Source organism: Dama dama, chromosome 33, assembly GCF_033118175.1.
Source record: "Dama dama isolate Ldn47 chromosome 33, ASM3311817v1, whole genome shotgun sequence".
NCBI classification, from domain to species: Eukaryota; Metazoa; Chordata; class Mammalia; order Artiodactyla; family Cervidae; genus Dama; species Dama dama.
In genome coordinates, this window is record NC_083713.1 from 25,298,135 (window position 1) to 25,319,261 (window position 21,127).

The 21,127-nt window shown below is 41.2% G+C and overlaps 1 protein-coding gene across 3 annotated transcripts in view; it reads left to right on the forward strand.

Annotated features, from left to right (window-relative positions):
- WIPF1 (WAS/WASL interacting protein family member 1) overlaps window positions 1–21,127 on the forward strand; it is a 124,343-nt gene that overhangs the window by 30,859 nt on the left and 72,357 nt on the right. Inside the window, exon 2 of one of the 3 annotated variants that reach the window (XM_061135736.1) lies at window positions 1,179–1,292. The exons of 1 other annotated variant lie outside the window; for it this stretch is intronic. The gene's annotated coding sequence lies outside the window, so the exon portion shown is untranslated. Of the gene's footprint in view, window positions 1–1,178; window positions 1,293–13,268; window positions 13,369–21,127 lie in introns of those variants that run through there. One more of the 3 variants, XM_061135735.1, reaches the window with a different exon arrangement.

Sequence of the window (21,127 nt, forward strand, 5' to 3'; positions counted from 1 at the left end):
GTCTTCTCCAACACCACAGTTCAAAAGCATCAATGTTTCGGTGCTCAGCTTTCTTCACAGTCCAACTCTCACATCCATGCATGACCACTGGAAAAACCATAGCCTTGACCAGACGGACCTTTGTTGGCAAAGTAAAGGCTGTACTTTAGCCTTATTGGGAACACTTGCTTTTGGAGGCTTGAGCCACTAAGTAAGGAGTCCAACTAGATGCTAGAAAGGCCAGATGTAAGTCTTGGTGAGCCCATCCTTCAGCTTTCGCAGCCTTGCATCAGACATAAATGAAGCTGTCATGGAAGTGGACTCTCTAGGCCCAGTCTTCTCTTGCCCTCAGTCTATCAGTGATCCCAGCTAAGACCACAGATGTTATGAAACAGAGAAGAGTTGTCTCCATCATGCCCGTTGGAAATTCCTGACCCATAGAATTCTCAAGGATAATGAAATGGTTGTTTTATGAAGCTGAGTTTTGGGCTCATTTGTTACACAGCAGTAGATAACTAGAGCACTCACCCACCGAGGTGGCCTGGCTATATAGCTTGGGTAGTTACTGTATCACACCATTGTGTTTATAGGATCTTGACTGTAAGAACCACCTGGTCCCATCAAAATGTACCATGTTGCTGCTAGGTTTTATCCACAGAAGAAAAACATGGGGGAGTGAGCTAATCAGTTACCAGATATGTGTGCAATTTAATAGTTTGCTCAGGAGAGTATGTTACTATTTTTCATTTAGCAATAAGTTCATGTCACCACCTCTAAGTAGAAATAGCAGCTTGCCTCCATGATGATGAATTAGGCAATGCATTAGAAAGCACTTAGGATTTCTTTTTTTTTTAAAAAAGGTAACACTGTTGATACACATAAACACTTAATGTCATAATTATTACATTTTAGGTTAATGGATAGTGCTAGTAGTTTGTGCTATTAAGAGCATTTACAAAGCAGTCTGCGCGTATATAGGAAAATTAGGCCATTAGGGCCCAAGGTAACCAGTGCTTCAGAAGCAGCTGAACTGTAATAATAATCTTAGTACTTATATTTACAATCAGTTTAGTGGTCTTTTCATGAACAGATAAATCCATTTGAATTTTGAAAATCAGGGTATGGCAGATCACAGGCCATATCCCTTCTGAAAGGCTGTGTGGATAAATCTTTATTTTTTCTAATTGTTGTCTTTTCAGCTCAGCCTACAACAGAGAAATTCAGCTCTTGTGGGTCAGAACTCATGTTTCTAGATCAGAGGAAGCAAATTCACAGCACATGAGATGCCAGGAAACTAGGCTGTCCATATACACGTAAGTTCACCATAGTGCTAATCTCATCCTCATGGCTGTTTGGCCATCTCATGCGAGTTCTTATGGCAGGCCCTGCTTAGCCATTCCTCATTGTCCACCCGTCTGAAGGTAGCCCATAGGCACCTTGGACCAGAATAGTGGTCACCAGCACAGGATGGTTGAAGATAGATTGGTTGCCTTCTATTTGTCAAAGACTTTCTGTCTTACTTGGCTTCCTATTTCTCTGTTAAAAATATTGTCAGGAGGTATACTGCTTATGTTTAGTCCTAGAAAGAAAACTGAGAAGCTAAGGAGTTTAATTCTTTTTGAGAAGAGCAGTTGAGATGGTATTATGATTCAGTAAAAGTAAAAGGTTCAAGAAGCACTAGTACAGGAGATCATGGGAGGAGGGACAGAGGGAGTTTTATGTCCAGTTTTGCCTTAAGATATATAAATTACTAGGCAGGTTAACTTAGAATTGGAATCAGCATTTTTCATTTTGAAGTTTTCATACTTTGTGCAGACGGTTTAGAAAACTAGTGAACTAGATTGTGTATTTGAGAATGAGGGATTCCACTCTTCGTTGTTGGGAGGCAGTGATCTTTCATTCATTCAGTAAACCCCTGCAAGGTGCCAAACCCATTTCTCTCCTCCGATCCCCCAGGTGGACTGGTAAGAGGGGTCAAGGGAACCAGTGGTCCAGTGGAGGGAGCAAGCCTCTACTGGGAGGGTCTGGAAGGAAGAGGCTGACCTTTAACCAAGGCCAAGATTGGCTTCACAGGAGACAGAACACCTTACTCTCAGGTTCTTATTGCCTGAAGTGTCAGTCTACTTCAGAGACATACTGAGAGATGGAAAGTCATTTCTTTATTTCAGTACATATTGTTCCATATCTTTTTTTTAAGACTGTGGTGGGGAGCATTTCATTAGGACATTTTCATGTGTTAAGATAGTCATTAATCTCTCCGTGAGCCTAGCTGCTCCTCTTTTCCTTTAAAAGCAGTGGTAATGTTCCAAACTTCCTTTTAAAAGACATGAAATTACCACAGGTACTGGGCCACAATAAAAGGGTTGTTTTTTTTTTTTTTTTTCCAAAACTCTGTCTCAAATCTTTACTTCATCCTTTGGTGTAAGGAGAACATGAGGGAAGGACGCACCAGAAGGCATGGTGGCTTATAACTGAGCCTCGATGTCACTGCAGCAGCAGAGTTTCTGAGCTGCTGTTGTCAGGACGAGGAACCACAGTGAGATAAAGATATCTGGTCGAGCAGAGTTCAGTGAAGTTTACAATTGTGGCTAAGGTAGAAATTCCCTCCATTGGGAATTACTCTTCATCACTGGGGGTGGACCTCCACATGAAGCAGTCGGCTGCCATTTGTGAGCCCTGGCATGTGACTGATACGTGTTTTTGAAGACTGGTACTATACCCAGCATGGCATGCCAGTGACAACCATAGCTTCACAGCTTTCATCTCAAGAGAGATTGTACAGAATGGTGAGTGAAATGGCTGTCACTGTGTATTTATTTTTTCTTTCTCTTTCAAGCATAAAGAGTTGGATTTCTGTAAATAAAATATATCTGTTATGGGAACTTAGCAAATGAGAAACATAACCCCGAGATGTGTCTGTGCACTGTTAGCACAGTTTGGTAGTGGATTCCTGGATTTTTTTTTTCTTTACAATTTGGATAGCAACACAGTTTATCATTAATGACAGCCCAGGATGGTATTGGTGTTGCCTTGCTTTATTTGTTTTTATTTTTGTAACCTTAAATGCTTGTCTTTAATCAAGCTAAATGAATTATTTTAACCTGAATTTATACATTTAGTGGTACATTTAGTAGCACACTATTGGTCACAACTTATCTGCCCCCTGCATATTACTTATTGCTTAGGAAGGTTTTACACCTATTAGGTTTTACACCTATTTACACCTAGTTAATAAAAATTTCAGTGTATTTTGATGAATATTACAGTTCATGGTGGTCATTTTTTCAATAAAAAGGGAAGTATAATTTATTAAAACAAAAACTATAATCAGTTCGTTGTGATATTCCATTAATTCCTATTCTGCCTCCACTTCCATCAATGTTATTAATGATCCATTATGTCCTAAGGGTAAAATGCAGTTTATATAAGATGTTCAGCAAACATTTCAATAAACACACTAGTGTTATTAGATAAAGAGATGTTTGATCATTGTTGTACATCAATTTGTGCTTGGAAGTTAATTAGTAGTTGCTATGTGGTTTTCAGTGCAGGAAGTATATCATTGAGAGATGTGCCACAGTAATTCAGCAAATGTCCGACCCTTTGTGACCCCATGAACTATAACCCACTGGGCTCCTCTGTCCATGGGGTTATCCAGGCAAGAATACTGGAGTGGGTTACTATTTCCTCCTCCAGGGGATCTTCCCGACCCAGGGACCAAACCCACGTCCCCTGCATCTCCTGCATTGGCAGATAGATTCTTTACCACTGAGTCACCAGGGAAGCCCAGTTCAACAAACAGCACCTTGTTTTTATTTTAGGTACTTCCCAAAGCACCAGTTTTATTTCTAGACAAAGAAAATAATAGATAATGGTATATACAATATATTGTTATTCAGAATGAATGTATATATTAATAGAATCTTGAGAGATGTTTATCATTTGAAAGGTTACCTCATTTATAGAAATATGTAATTCAGCCTGTCTGTAGCCACTTCAAAATCCAAATCATAATCCAGAAAATATGTGATAAACACATGTGCTTGGTTTTGATGTTGCTCAGCTGGATATGACCCACACTTTAATTGTAACCTGAATAAATCTTGAGGCGCTACATGGTGCAGATCCTGCTTAGAGTCTCATTCAAAGAAAACATCAGAAAGCCAGATAGCCTTGAAGAGTGACGTATCTGTTTCATCTAAGTTTTTCCAAAAGGCATGGCTTAAAAGTGTTAGACTTCGCACCACATAAACAGCTTCTTCAAAATCCTGTGTAGCCATCTGTTCCTCTCCCTCCCTACACTCATAGCCATTTCTAAGCATCTCTTTCTCATCCACATAGTTTTTCACTGGTTACGAAACCTTCATCATTAAAAAACAAAATTAATGGAGATGTAACTCACAAACCATTTTCCTCATTTTTTGATCAGACACAAATACATCCAACTCTTCCAAATTTAGAAGCATAAATGCTACTTCACTTCCAGGCTTCCTATTCTACTTCCTGGCTGGACTGTGCCTCTCTAGGATGACTGGAGGACCTGTAACTCCACTGCCCCTGATTTCTGAAGATCTTTTATTTCCTGCTTACACAGCACCCAGAGATAAAGCCCATTGCCTGACTCTGATTACATTTCTTATGAGAAGTTCTAATGTAGAATTTCCTAATAAGATTTCCACCTACTAACGGTAATAGTAGCCACGATTTATGCACTGCACTGGCTAAGCTCTTTGAATGCATTGTCAAACTCAGTACTCAGAAAGTTATCTCCATGTTACAGATGAGTAAACTGGGCCCCAAACAATAAAGTATTTCACTGCAACTAGTAAGTAATGGATCCGGGATTTGAGCCCAGGTAGTTTGATTCCAGAATCCTTCCTTTTAGGAGTGACGTAAGCTTGTTTACCAATTCTGCCCTATTCTATATGCTGTTAAATGTGGAAGAGAGGGTTACATCTGAGTAGGAAGATTGTACAGATAAGCAATTTGCTGTTCTCCTGATCCTATGTTATGTATATGTGTAGGGAAAATACAAATCCTGAATTGGGGCTACAAATCTGCATAAAACCCACTCGTAATTTCTCCCAATAACCTTGGTTCACTTTGGAATTTTAAGATTGCCTTGCATTCTTTTTTTCACTATTCAGCCTAAAAGAATGGAGCAACAAATGGGTGAGAGGGTCTTGGTTCTCAATACTGTCTGCCACCTCTGGCGTTCTATATTTAAAGGCTTCTTAAAACTCATCCTAGGTGAATGGCAAGGCTTTCTTTGTGTTCCTAGCCAGTCTTTTTATGAGTAGGGGAGTTTGCCATATCTTTTCAGTGTTTTGATCAATAACAAAGATGAGTGAGGGGCCTAGTTATTTGGAATTAAATTGCAGCTGCTGCTGCTGCTAAGTCACTTCAGTCGTGTCCGACTCTGTGTGACCCCACTGGCAGCCCACCAGACTCCCCTGTCCCTGGGATTCTCCAGGCAAGAACACTGGAGTGGGTTGCCATTTCCTTCTCCAATGCATGAAAGTGAAACGTGAACGTAAAGTTGCTCAGTCGTGTCCAACTCTTAGCGACCCCATGGACCACAGCCTACCAGGCTCCTCGGTCCATGGGATTTTCCAGGCAAGAGTACTGGAGTGGGGTGCCATTGCCTTCTCTGGGAGTTAAACTGCATGATATTGTAAAGGGCCAGTTTGTTTGTCGATATCAGGCCCTATAGTATGCCAAAGAATGACTCTTCAATTACATTACAAGGACATGATCAAATGTACCAGAGTGCAGTGCATCAGCAAGAGAACTTTTTTGACCTTTCTTCTTTGTAGCTGTTCCTAGGACTCAGAAATGTGGTGCATGGTGTCTTTTTGCTTGATTGCTAATGAGGAATGCCTTTGGCATGACATAATGCTCCAGAAGTCACTCGGGGTCAGTGTAGAAACAGTTGTTCTAGGTCTAGCTGGATTGTTTGACCTACATCAGGACGCACTGACTACCAACGGTGTACCTCGCTGCAGTTTCTCTTTGTACACCATGCATGTGATGTGCACGGGTTTAGCTTTCTCTGAGACAAAAGTTTTGGTGTAAGACTTCCCTGCTGGTCCAGTGGTGAAGATTCTACACTCTCAGTGCGGTGGGCATGAGTTCACTCTCTGGTCAGGGAACTACAATGCCACATGCCAACCAAAAAAAAAAAGTTTTGGTATATATTGAAAATGACACTGGACTTGCAGTCAGAAGCTTTGGGTTTAAATCCCAGTTCTATCACTTACTTACTTTTTGAACAAATCCCTTCAACTCTTGGAATCCCTTAGTCTCCCCTTTTGTATTTTGAGAATACTTAAAAAAGATTTGCTTCATAAAATTTTATGTGGCTAAATTAATTTTTTAAATATGTTAAGTTAGAACAGAAACGCTCTTTTAAGGTATTTAATCACTTCTTTGTGATTCAAACCAGGATCTCAGTCCAGTAAATTGAAAGTTAATAATGGCCAGTCTTCAAACAGTTGTTTCACCTTTATCCTTATTGCTTCCCTCCCACTGGGATTCTCCATAAAAAAGTAATTATGGAATCTTAATGTTAACCTTTATTCAAACACATGCACAAACAGAAACACATACAAAGAATACCTGCTTAGGTATTTTATGGCCAGAATTTTCCCCATCACCCTTTTACCTATATCAAAGTGTTTTAAAAAGTGGAAAACACCTTGTTTTTAGGGGAGAAGGGGTGGATTCTTGTTAATTACTGAGTTTTTTTAACTAGACACTAAGAAACTGAGAATTCTAGCCCCCTGAGCAGGTCTAGCAACATTATTTTCTCATTTGGATTTCTCATGTCTTTCAAGGATATGTTTATGTTCCTGTGGTCTTACTTTGGTGCTCTTATCTAATTCTAGGTTAGATTTCTCAGCTGATGGTGACTTCTAGTGATTGGAAGTGAGACAGCAGGAAGCTCACCTTGAGAGCCTCCCTTTTACAGATCTCCAAAGTGCCCACATATCTGAGTCCAAAATTCTCACAAGCATTCCTCAGGATGTTCCTGACTACATCCCAGCCACTAGGTTCTTGACTGCCCCTCTGCCCACATTCATCCACATGATTTGTGAAAGCTTATAGCCAGTTCTTGTTGTTGGAAGCAGGGAGGGAAGTGAATGGAGACCTGGCCACATACTCGTTAGAAGAGTTTCTAATGCCTGTGTAGTGTTATTCCCATATACACAAAATTTATTATTGTTATTGACATGAACCTACCATTAAATTTCCCAAAACAATGGACTGACCTTACTGATTAACAGGATCTTACTATTGCAGTTCTCTGATGTTCACCAAGAAAGGTTACATGTATTTTAACCTGTAGAAAAAAAGTATAATAGGGAGGATTTCTAAACCATTAGATATTAAAACACACCTACAGAGCCAGGGGTGCTACAATAATATAAATCATAGTCAGTCTGCAAAGATCACGAAAAAGGGAACAAAAAAACCAAAAAAGCGATACAACAGAATATATATGATAAAATGGCAAGCATAAGATAAGCATACAACGGTAAATGTGATTCAGTCACATTTAAATCCCTCTATTAAAATAAGATTGATTAAAAAGATATTCTAGCTAAATGCTGTCTTTAGAAGTGTTTGTATACCAAAATTACACAGAAAGGCAGAAAATAAAGGGATAGGTTGGTGAATTCTAACAAATAAAAATAGGAGTGTTAATATTAACTCTAAAAAGTGTAGGATTAAATGTAAAAGAAATATTGAATAAGATATAAAACAAAAGATATTTATCAAACAAGATAACAATAACAGTGCTTCAATAACAATGAAACTTTAGGTACTGAACATTTAACACTGAATTAGATAAAGCAAAATCTGTTAAAAATACAAGCAAAATAATGCAAATTAAAAATATACATAAAATAAAAATTTAAAAACACAAAATTTTCCATAATCATAGTGGGAAACTTTAACAAAATACTTTCAGAATTTGATCAAGCAGACAGAATTAAGTAGGAACAAAAGATCTAGATAACAGTTATTAGCCTAACCCAACAAATAGGAAATATATGCAGGTTTTCAAATGGCCATGGATAATTTCAAGAATTGATGAAATACTACACCACAAAGCAACTTAAACTAACCAAAAAGTAGACATATAACAAAAACATAGCATTGAAAGTTACACAGGATGGCTGTTACCTCCACCTCCATCTGAGCACTTGGAAACTGAGATATGATCCTTTTAAATAATTTTTGGATCAAAAAGGAAATCACTACTGCAACTATAGGCTATTTTAAAATTAACAGTGTAAATAGAGTACATTGAATTATGGGGGATTATACTAAAAATATAGTTAGATAAAAAGTTAAGCCTCTTACTAAAGGACAGAAAAGCAATAAAATAAGTTTAAAATTTAAGAAGCTAATAACTGAATAATAAAACAATAATGTAGGGGGAGGGAAATTATGAAGCTTAATTATTTACTTTTATTAGAAAAATTGTGAATTTTTTCCTAATAAAAAATTTGATTAGCAGTAAGGCAGAAGTGCAGAGTTAACAGGATAGTTGCTGGAATGAGGCAGAGTTTATGGGATAAAAGACATTGTCCCAGGGCCTTCCCTGGTGGTCCATCTGCCTTGCAATGCAGGGGACACAGGTTCGATCTTTGACTGGGGAACTAAGATCCCACATGCTGCCTGATGTGGCCAAAACAAGCAAAAGACATTGTTTGTGTCCTCACTGTCACTTAACTTTGGATGAGATGAAAAGCATGTGCAAAAACTAATTAGAGAATAAGACTATATTCAATAAAGTGCCCATTTGTGAATTATAGATGGTAAACCATCTACAGCAAAGAGTAGCATTCAGCTCTGAGTCTCCGGCTTCAAACTTATCAGTGGCCCCTGAGCAGTTATTTAGCCCCTCTAATTTGGCTACTTATCTGTGAAGTGGGGATCACAGGATTGCTGTGAGAATTAAATCAAAGTACACTGGGCCCTCTCTCTGCACCAGTGTGGAACCATGGATACACAGGGCCGACTTAAGGGACTTGAGCATCCTTGGATTTGTGGGGACAGGGTGGAGGGGGTGGTCCTGGAACCAATCCCCTGCAGATACCAAGGAACAACTGCATGTGGTAAGAACTGCCTAAAAAGTCAGTGTTGCAACTCTTCCAATCTCTTCTGAATGCTAGTGAGATGACTAGGGCGCTATCAGTGTCTTAGTACATTTTACACATGTGTCTCAGATGGTAAAGAATCTCGCTGCCGATGCAGGAAACCGAGTTCAATCCCTGGGTCGGGAAGATCCCCTGGAGGAGGGCATGGCAACCCACTAAAGTATTCTTGCCTGGAGAGTTCCCATGGACAGAGGAGCCTGGCGGACCACAGTTCATAGGGTCACAAAGGGTCAGACATGACTGAAGTGACTTAGCGTAGCACCAGGACAGAAAATAGTATTTAGAGTATCCAAGTTCTCCTGCCTGGATGAAAAGATTGGGCATTTTATCTGTGACTAAAATATGGCCATGGTGATTGGGTGAACAAGTTTCTGTCCATTAAAAGAAAAAAAAAAATTCTATAAAGCGTGACACTCCCAAAGCAGCATCAGTTCATGAGTTCCCAGCTCCAGAGAACAGAATAGCCAGTTTTGCCATTCTGTAGTTGGATGGCTTCCCTGAGTGGAAAGGTGGAACTCAGGAGGCCTTTCTGATCTGCTTCTGACCAGTAAGCACTTTTAGTTCTCATCCACAGGAGTGAGACATCATTCCTGCAGCCCCTTAGTGTCAATGTTAGGCCCTTCAGGCATGATGATGGATCCCAAGATCTTGAAAAAGTGACATGATAAACATAAAAGGAGTCAGATATTAAATCCATAAAAAATTGAAAAGAATTTAACACTTGATGCGAATTTGTGATTCGAGGTAAAGTTAGATTGTGTCTGGAAATAGGTAAAAATCTGCAGATGCTACACATCAAACCACTTTAGTCAAAGTATTTGTTCAGTGGGGGAAAGGAAAATCAGTGAAAGTAGTTAAATAATGCCTATAGTCCAAATAACTAGTATCCCCTCCATTCCCAAGACACCATCAGCTGTACCATTAAGTTCATGACAGGTGAGGAGGTAGGGGCAAGGACATGGTATTAAATGTACACTTTGTCCAGAAATGTTAGAATATGAAAGCAAAAACAAACAAACACGTGTCTTGGAATTAAGGAAATGCAGAATCTCACTCAGTTGGTGTTTTGGTATTTTTTTGCTGGTAGAAGATAGGACTAAGTTTATAAAAGCAATTTTAAAATGTTTACCAGAGACTTCCCTGGTGATCCAGTGGTTAAGATTTTGCCTTCCCGAATGCATGGGGTGTGGGTCAGATACCTGCTCAAGGAGCTAAGGGTCCACATGCCTCATGGCAAAAACCAAAATATACAATAGAAGCAATATTGTGACAAATTCAATAAGGACTTTAAAAATGGTACATATAAAAAAAAGTCTTCAAAAATTCAAAACATGTTTACTAATACACAGGACAGAACTAATGAAAATTGAAGGCACATAAACGTTTTCTCAGGCCCATAGATTTATTTTCTTTCATTCATTTGTCAAGACAAAAAATGTCATGGACAGCTGGGGAGGTACTATATTTGATAAGCACGGAGCGTATTTTAGTGCCAGAATAATGAAATGCTTGAAAATAAAAACCAAGAAACAGAATATTGATAGGAGAATGTCAAAGGAACAAGGAGCCCACTGAAAGAGCTCCCACCAGCCAAAGGTGATTAATCTGAGCAACAAAGTTAGTAAAATTGTGTTGAATTATAACCCAAAGTATGAAATGAATATCTGTGAGATCATTCTGATATAACAAATGACTGAAAATATATGGGGAGAAGTGGTAAGTCTTCTTTGCAGAAAAATTCAAAATAATTTATATAGATACTTCACCCTCAAGCTTTTCTCTCCGAAGTGTAACAGTATAGAAGAGGGTGAGGAGCAACCTTCTATGGAGAATCATGACAAACATTACGTTGGGTGATCAAGGCCGTGATCAACAGTGTTAAATTACGTTGACAGTAAATATGCATGATGTAATGTGATTAAAATGGCACTTTACCTCTGTGGTCTTCCTCTAAACAACCCAATCACCCTGTCTTATGATGAGAAAAACATTAGGCAGATCCCAGTTGTGGAACCTTCTACAAAATACCTGACCAGTACTCCTTAGAACTGTCGAGGTCATCAAAACCAGGGAAAGTCTGAGAAACTGTCACAGCTAAGAGGGGCCTAAGTAGGCGCGATGACTAAACGTAATGTGGTATCCTGGATGGGATTTCTGGGACAGAAGAAGGACATGGGGAAAAATTAAGAAAACCTAAAGAACCTATGGTCCTTAGTTAATAATAATATATCAGTTTTGGTTTCTTAATTGCTATTTATCTGTCATACTAAATGTAAGATTTTAATATCAGGGAGCTTGGGTACAGAATGAGAACCCGACTATCTTCTTGATTTTTCTGTAAATCTGCAGCTGCTCTAAAAGACAAAGTTGTTAAAATTCTTTTAATGCCTAAACAGAAAAAACAAAAATCATGGACAGGAGGCCAGATTAGGGGATTTTAAGGGAAATTATAATGTATTTTGTTGAGACCGTTGAAAATTCCACACAGAGCATGATTGAAGTAGAACATATGTAACTGCTTAGTTTAAAAAAATGGAACTGGCAGCTTAGCCCAGAATGTGACACTTCTAAATATATTCAAGTCGATTCATTATTATTTATCATCCATGGAGTATTTTGTTTTTCCAAGATGGCAAAGTTTTACCATTATTCTTATGTTAAAGTGATGGCTATGCTTTTAGCCATGTTGACTCAGATGGCTAATCTAACTGTACAGTTCAGTCAGAAAACCAGCCATCAGCTGTCAGAATGGTAAAAACAGTTATGTGTGTTTTCAAAGCCAGAAAGGCACTCATGTGGTGAGACTGCAGAGTTTCGTGTGATCCAAGGTCCTGACTCCCAGGATCCGTTTCCTCACTTGGTGTTCTCACATGGAAAACTTCTTTGGGGAATTATAGGGTCATATTTTCAAGACTTGGAACAGTGAGCTTGTCTACAGTTACCTTTCTAAAAAACAACCAAAAAGAAAAAAAATCCCTTTAAAAGCATTTTTTTTTTTTTTAAAGAATTACACCAGGGTGGCCAAATAGGAACAGTCATTGGGGTTTCTGCACTGAGTCAGGTTGTATAAATTACAGACTATTTTCCCCTTGGTCCAGGACATTGTTTCACTTCCACACACCACTGCCTGCATCCATAAATTCCAGTATGTTGGACCTCCAGAGAGCTTGAGGAATTATAAAAGGAGAGAGGAGGGTACTGACCACAGGGACAAGCAGGCTAGAATGGCTCCCTTGAGCTTCCTGCTTGGTCCTGCCTCAGCTCTGCTCCAGGCCTCACCCTTGTTGGGGGCGCAGAGGGGCACTCTCCCTGTTGCTCTTGGCAGGCCAGCATCAGGGCCCCCAAAACCAGGGCTCGCATGCCCCTAGAAACCCCATCCATCCCACAGGAAGATGAAGTCAACCCTTTCAGGAGAAACCAAAAGCCTGGCATATTTTGGAGACCAGCAAGGGGAAAATGTGTGCCCGTTATGTAGCCCTGGGAGGCAGAGAGTACCATGGCTTTGTTTGCTGAACCCAAAGTTAGGGCACACCATCTGACAGCAGGACTAACTAGACTGGACGTGAACTTGGGACTGGCCCAGGATACTCAGGCTGAGTGGCCCCTGTGGCTGCAAGGTGCAGAAGGACGTGAGCCAGGCCCTGGGTGTGCTGTCCGTGCTGGTGCCCTCCAGAGAAGATCCTGGGGACGCCCTGGGTGCAGCGCATGGCCGCCCTTCCTCAGCAGTCCCCAGGGTGGTGGCACTGGGCCCATCCTGGTGACAGGCCAGCGCCCAAGCTCCAGGCTCCACCGTGAGCTGGCTGCCCTTCCCAGGTGCCATCCTGCCCCAAGGCGGGGCTACCCGGGGGCCCAAGAGCCTCGGTCTGTCCCTTTCTCCCCCTCCTTAGGGCATCAGAAGAGCCAGGAGCCCAGACACCACTGTCCCCCACCTCCCCCACCCCATCCCCTTGCTTCTCTCCTCTTTACCTGAGCCCTGGGGATGTCTGAGGCCAGCTGGGGACCCCTGTGGGGACACAGCCATTTCTTGAGACACAGGGTTACCCCAGCGTGAAGTAGGCAGGGAGACGATCTTATCACATGTCTCTGACCGCTCCTTGAACGAGTCAGAGAAGGTGCAGTGAGGAAGTCTAATGTCACATGCAACACTTACAGGAAGTCGCTGCAAGACAGCAGGGGAGCTTGAGAACTCAGTCGTTTTCAGCGGATTAAAACAACACAGGTTAGTGCTCCTTTTTTTCCCCCTGAAAGATCTTTCATAGCCGCTCTAAAATACCTAACTGGTTCTCTTTCCTTAAGCTGCCTTGAGCACTTTTTTGTGACATGAAGAAATTGCTCCAGCTTTGAATGTAAGAGCCAGGGTGTAGCTGGTGGCCACGCGCTGTTAGAGGAATAAGCATCCGGCCCTTATTATGAAAATGAAATTCTCAGAATCTCTTGCTTCCCGGTTCAGAACTTCTGTGCCCTAAAAAGCAAACCATCACATGGTCCTTAAATTACTTATTTCATGGAATTTAGTTAAGCTTCTCATCAAGTTCACCTGTTAGCATAAACCAGGACCCATCAGCTTGTGTTTACGGGCAGTCGCAGGGTGTTCAAAGGGCAGTAGAAAATGCAGCAATATTGTATGGACAAACATGCTACAAGACTATGCAAAAGTCTGTTGCTTTTATGCACTTTTTATTTTCTGGTGGAATGAATCTTTTGGCTTGTATTTCCTGTTAAAATTGTTTCTCATATCTTTATCAAGTCTCAAGTTCCCTTTTAAATTTTTTTATGCTCTCTTCCTTCCTCCTTGTCTTCTACTGTTGTTTTAAAATTTTCCTTCTTTTATTGAAAATGGAAGTAAAGGGGTGCGGGCAGTTTGAATGTGGGATGAGGAAGTCCCCTGCCTGCCCTGCCCCCACCGCGGGTTCTGAGAACACAGCTTGGCGCTGTCCTGTCCTGGTTGTGTGGGAGCCATGAGGTCTGCCTGCTACCAGGGCTTTGTCTTCAGCCTGTACATCTCCAGAGAGGACGATCTGAAGTGTCTAGAGCAGAACCTGAGAGATGGTTGAAGCTTTGGAAATTAGAGCCCAGATATAGCTAAATGGCCCAAGGTTATTCATCTGATGGCCCATGAGGGACAGTTTAATAAGGAACTTTCAACAAAAGGCTCTTGCACAATGGCCTACCACTTTCAGACCTGAATAAAAAAGGAAAATGTCTCAAATCTGAGTGACAGGAAAGAAGTCACTACCTTCTTGGGCTCTTATTAAGCACTAGAACAGGTTAGCCAGCGACGAGTTGTTTGTTTTTTGTTTTTCTGGACCATTTGAAAACAGACTAATTCTTGCGTAGCTGTGTTCATGTATTAATAGAGGTAGAGAGAGAAAAGCAGAGAAGAGCCCAGGTTTGGGAGCTTCCTGTTTCCTGTCTTCATTCCAGCCCAGAGGGTTCTACAAAGTGTCTGTACTGAAAAACAGAACAACAGTGGGGTGAGGGGTTAGCGGACTCACGTGTTGTTTATATCCTAGTAATGCGAAATAACCAAAACTATGAGGCAAGAGAAAATTGTTGATAATGTGCTCAGATTGCCACATTTTTTCCCCCATTTTTTGCTACTATGTTGTGCAAGAAGATGGTAAGGAAACTGACAGACTAAGGGAGGATTGGAAGTTAGAGATCTCAGCCCTAGTGCTTTTAGAAACCCTATACTGGCTCTGAGGGAGGCAGTCCATGTTTCCAGTCAGAGGTAGGGGCTAGAGGAGAGATTGGACTTTCTTTGTATTGGAGTCCTTTGCACAAATAAATGCCTAGAGGAGCCTCATGGGGGGAACTGTGGTAGAGAGGTCTCTTGCATATGGCACCAGGAGCACCCCTGAACAGCAGAAAGAGGCTTACATCTTCGTGGTAGCTGGACATGCCTCGAAGGAACTCTTCTTTCAGTTTTGTTCTGATTTTTTAATTGGTCCTAGAGATTTATTGTTCAGAGAGTTTTGTAGTCTGCTAATCTGCTGCTCATAGCGGAAAAGGGTTTTTTATTTCTTTAAATGCTTTCCAGATGGACTTGACATCTTTTTTCAGAATGCATCCTTCTGAAAGCTCTTTCCTTTTCCCCTTGGGACATTTGTTCTCTGCCCATCCATTCCTCTAACTTTCCACATTCCCTGTGTTCCTTTATGTTTGAGATACAAGACAAGGTTTATTAAGTGTCATTATTATGCAAAGTCTCTGATCCCCAAACCTGAAAGTGGTTCTAAAAAAAAAAAAGAAGGAGGACTCAGAGGAGCAGAAGGTGCTAGATCCTGTTGGATGGTGGATAACACCTGAAATATTAATCTCACATGTAATTAATAGACAGGAAGTGCTGCCAGTTCAATGTGGAGGCCAAAAGTAGAAACATAAATGGTCACCTTTTACCTGGAGTTGAAAAATGCTGAATTTTATGGGGAGGGACTACATGGGCATGTCACTGCATTCTCTAAATAAGAAGAGGAAGGGGCTGACTTCACAATCCGTCTTCTCCGGGACCCTGACATATAGGCAGGTCTCTTTTCCCCAGAGTCTCAGATAATACAGAGTAACACGTCAGAAGCAGCATCTACAGATATTGGAGTGGCTTGGGCTTCAGAGGAGTGAAAGGGTGAGATATACAAAGTATTCATGCTAGTAGAGAAGAAGAAAATAATGAAACTGATGAGTGCAACCTTTACAGTTGAATTCATCCTTGGCCGTCTTTCTGCGTCAGCATCAGCAGGTCTGTAGGCCATCTATCTCTCTGGGCTTTCTCAGAGAGAAGTTCCTGGGCATGGGGGAGGTATTGTTGTTATCATCACTGCCATACTGGGAAATATTGGGAGCATAGGTTTGGTTTTTTTAACTGTGGTAAAATACACATAAAATTTACCATCTTCAACTATTAAGTGTGTAGTTCAGTAGCATTAGATGTATTTACCTTGTTGTACAACTAATCTCAAGAACTTCTTCATTTTGAGAAATGGGTACTCTGTAGCCATGAAACAACTCTCCATTTCCCCTCCCCCCAGCCCCTGGCACCCACATTCTACTTTCTGTTTCTATGAGTTTGACTACTCTAGATACTTCATATAAGTGGAATCATACAATATTTGTCTTCTTATGACTGCTTTATTTCACTTAGCATAAAGTCCTCAAGGTTCATCCATGTGGTAGCATGTGTCAAAATTTCCTTCCTTTGTAAGGCTGTATAGTATAGTCTGTTACATATACCACATTTTCTTCATTCATTCTTCTGTGGGTGACATTTAGATTACATCTGCTGCTGCTGCTGAGAAGTCACTTCAGTCGTGTCCGACTCTGTGCGACCCCATAGACGGCAGCCCACCAGGCTCCCCCGTCCCTGGGATTCTCCAGGCAAGAACACTGGAGTGGGTTGCCATTGCCTTCTCCAAGATTACGTCTACCTTTGGCTATTTTCAATAATGCTTCTGCTGTGAACATGGGTGTACACATACCTCTCTGAGATACTGCTTTCAGTTCTTTTGTATATATACCCCAAAGTGGTATTGGTGGATCATATGGTATTTCAGTTTTTCATTTTTTGAGGAATTGCCATACTGTTTTCCATACCAGCTGTACCTTTTTACATTCCCACCAACAGTGCCCCAGGGTTTCATTTTCTCCAAAACCTAACTAATACTTGTTAATTTCTGTTTTTTTTCCCCTTCTATAGCAGCCATCCTAAAGGATGTAAGATGATATCTCAGTTTTGATATGTATTTTTCTAACAATTAGTGATATTGAGCATCCTTTTATATGCTTGTTGGCATTTGCAGATCATCTTTGGAGAAATACCAGTTCAAGTCCCTTGCCTGTTTTTCAGTGAGGTTATTTGGTGTTTGGTTGTTGAGCTTTAAGTTTCTTTATATATTCTGGATATTTAGAGAACTGTAGATTTTTTTAAAGTATTGCATATGCAGGTTCTAATGTTCATATTGTCCACTGGTACCAGCTGCCTCCTGTGACCTCCACCCTTGGGAAAGAGCATGAGTTTCAATAATATTTTTTTTTCAACAGTTTAATTTTTATTTTAACTCTTCAGAGTGCTACATAAAGTCTCAGTCATTTTCAGTTTGGTTTTTGAAAACTGACAAAAGTGAAGGGAAAGGGAAGAAAGGGAAGAGCTTAGGGTAGTGCTTTTTATTCTTTCCATACTTTATACTTTTTTAGCTATGTAAACTTCGGGAAAAAGCCTTATCCTCAATTCTGTTGACTAAAACTGAACTCCGTGCTGGGATAAAAATACCTTCTGAGAATCATCCAGTAATTATGTCTTCCTATTACCACCCTCCCTCCAAATGCACAGACTCAAAGATACCTCAGATTACAAAATCATTGTCATTTTTCTTCATGAATGCCTCAAAAAAAAAAAAGTGTATTTTGCTTCTGGGTAGTAAGGACCCAAAGAGGAATTGAACTGTGTCCCAGGAAAAGGAACAAGAGTAGTGGGACTCTTCTGGAGTTGTGTCCATGGTGTTTGTTTTGATTTCAGACTTTCAGGAAGGAACTGGTAGGGAAGATGTGATGGGCAGAGGGACACAGTCCTGTGGGGACTGCTTTTGCTGGAGGCGCTGACTTCTAAGTGAAGTACCATCGAGATTAGGGAACGGATTGCCTGTGTATCTGACTGATTCTTGCCTCTGCCATTTCAGTTTTCCTCCACTTCTTCATCAGTTAGAAAGTTTGTGCTGTTCTCCACCCCTCTCAAAAGGGTATCAGAAAATGACCAAAATGCTTGCATTTGTTTATTAATGAAAGGGAAAACTTTTTCTCAATAAATAAATAAATAAACTAGGACAAGATGAATCCTGGAGGTGGAACCCTGTTATGATGCAACATATGAGCAAACTTCAGCAGCAGTCCTTCCTGGTGTACATGACATCCAGTGCCAGTTTCACCAGGAGGTGTTCATATACCACCAACATTGTAATTTCTCAATACTAATTAGAAGTTACTGCTTTGAGACTGTCTAACTAGCTGGATACTTACCAGAGTGTCTGTTTTTGATACTTTCTGGTATGAGTTAGGCTTGCTTCCTACTTTTGTTTGTGTCTGGGTTTTAATAATATGTCATATTTTAGGTTCACTCATTGTATTGGTTTGTAATCCTAGTGTGACATAAAAACACAGATTCTTTTGTTTTTTTAATATTAGGATACATGTTTGCACATACACATGCAGCCACCCATACACACATGTTGTTGTACAGTTTCTAAGTCATGTCAGACTCTTCGGGATCCCATGAACTGCAGCATGCCAGACTTCCTTATCCTTCACTATCTCCTGGAGATGCTTCCTCAATTAAAAGTCATTGGATGGTATCTTGGCACCTACAATTATTTAGAATATGCTGCTAACTTCAAGCTAGGAAGTTATTCGTGTATTATGCCTATAGATTCATTTGGAGGGTCTGCTAGTGAATTGCTATTCTTTCAATAAATATCTGACTGTTTACGGGGTGGTTTGGAGCATTTTTTGATTTCCAAGCTGGCTACAGAAAGACCTGGTCTTCCCTGAAGACTTTAGAGACCTGTAGAATGATCCTGCCTCCTGGAAACTGGGTGTGGGACCAGTGCAGGGGCTGCCCAAGACCTCAGCAGCTTGCTACGCAGACAGCTGCACGGACGGCGCCAGCCCCGCCCTCCCACTGCGGTGTGGCTTCTTAGGAAAGTCTCAGTTCCAGAAGTCATTTCACCAACCCAACATTCCTGATGGGCTGCCACCAGGGCTTTGCCTGAAAGCTCTTTCAAAGCAGACTTGCGCCTTCACTCTTTCTCTCCTTCCCTTTGTATGCCCCTCTTTTTTCTGTGCTTAACTCTCACTCCTGCCTCAAATGCCCGTCACCTCCTGAAAACAGGCTCAGGAAAGAACTCACCTGCGTGGACCGCTTACTTCCTCCCCCAGCCCTGCGTCTAAGCTTTATGTTCTACTTCCTTGGAGCATTTAATGCTTTCCCCTGCAAATCAAGGCTGATGAATAAGCACAGTTGCCAGAATGAAAGTGTTTGAGAGGTTTTATGTAGGGAAAATAACTGGGGAGGAAATAATGTTATTATAAGATTGATCGTGGTGAATCTGGAAGGGTAGACAGTTTACTTTTTAAAAACTGCTTTTAAGGACTCATAAGGAAGTAGCAATAGGGGAAGGGGAATTGAAAAGGCCAGAGGATAATGTGCTCCAAAAGACAAAAATGTTAGGTTACTCAAAAACTATTTTTTTCTCCTACTTCAGTGCCAGGAACATCTGGCCTTGGGGAAAGTTTCAGAAAGAGGATTTTGGATGCTATTGTCACTATTCAGAACTTAAAGAGATAGGTAAAAAAAACAGAACCCTGGGTTTTTAGAAATAGAAGGAACCTTCAAGGGTTCAATCAGTGGCTCAGACAGTAAAGAATCTGCCTGCAGATCTCCCACCCTCATAATTAGCCTCCAACTAATAAAAATAAATGAAAAAATAATAAAAAAAATAAATAATAATTAAAAAAAAGAGAATCTGCCTGCAATGCAGCAGATCGGGGTTCCATCCCTGGGTCAGGAAGATCCCCTGGAGAAGGAAATAGCAACCCACTCCAGCATTCTTGCCTGGAGAGTTCCATGAACAGAGGAGCCTGGCTGGCTACAGTCCATGGGGTCACAAAGAGTCAGACAGGACTGAGAGACTAACACACACGCATAAGTCACGGGTTTGATCCCCTCAGTTTTAGATTTGGAAACTGAGGCCCAGAATGGCTAGGAGAGTTGTCTTGGTTGAAAGAGCTAGTGACAGTGGTGGACGTGGATCATGGCTCCTGACTGTGGCATGGGCAGCAGTGTTGAGAACTCCCAAGGACTTGACATTGATATCAGTGCCCCTCTGGACTCTACAAGGCCAGACCCATGCCTAAAAAGAGCGGGCCAAGAGACTGAGGAGTTTATGAGCTCACAGAACTCCAGCTAAGTGACCTCTGTTCCTGGAGGGAGCTACAGCAATATGGGTGTAACCTTGACAGTAGACACCTAATCTATCCTACCTGGAGAAAGTTTGTATGCAGTGATGGCTCCCCTGGAGCAAAGAAAAGGACAGCCCAGAAAGGGAAAATCCCCAGTGTTGCCCAGGGTTGGCCAAAAACAGAGACCCTCAATATTGTGGACAGGACTGTGGAGTAAGGGGAGGGGGTTGTCCCTTGTGTAGCATGGATGAAGATTAGGACTCACCATGGCCCAGATTAAGTAGCCTTCAAGAGGCTTACTCAGCCTTAGCCCTGATTCCAAGATCCCTTCTGAAAAAGTACATCAGTTTCCTGGATACCAATATCTCAGAGTATATTCTGGACAGTGGCCATGGTCAGTGGAAAGTAATGCCATCATTTGTGAATACTGGTGTGCCTGGGAGCCTCTCATGAATTTCTAAGATGGGTCAGTCATTCTGAGTCTGAGCCCTCTGGCTCCCGATAAGGAGATTTGGGGGCCTCTAGGTAAGAACATTTGGGGACCTTTAGGTGCAGTCCCTGAGCTAGAGGTGTGGTGATCCACTCCTCCCTGGGAATGCCCCTCCACAGGGTCTTCCTGGGCAAGCGGCAGACTCTTCCCCGTGTCAATCCTACGTCTTTGTCTCTCCTCTTTAAATAAGAAAATAAAATGTAATATATGGGTCCTGCAGTTGAACATTACAAGCCCTTTTTGGACTCTTGATATTTCATGGGTTTTTTGTTTGTTTGTTTGTTTTTTGCTTTTCGAGGGGCATTTTCCCTTAATTCAGAAATATTTTTTGAGTACCGTCCATGTAGATCTTATATTCTAGGTGGGAGATGTGGATAATAACAGTAAACCTAACAAAATAGTAAGTTACATAGTCTGTTACAAGGTTAGAAAGTAACAAGGGCTAAGGAAGACAGGCAGCAGGGTAGAAAGGGTGGGAAGGCATTGGTGGGCATACAGATTTAAGTGGGGCGGGTGGGGTGATTGTCACAGAGAAGGTAGCATT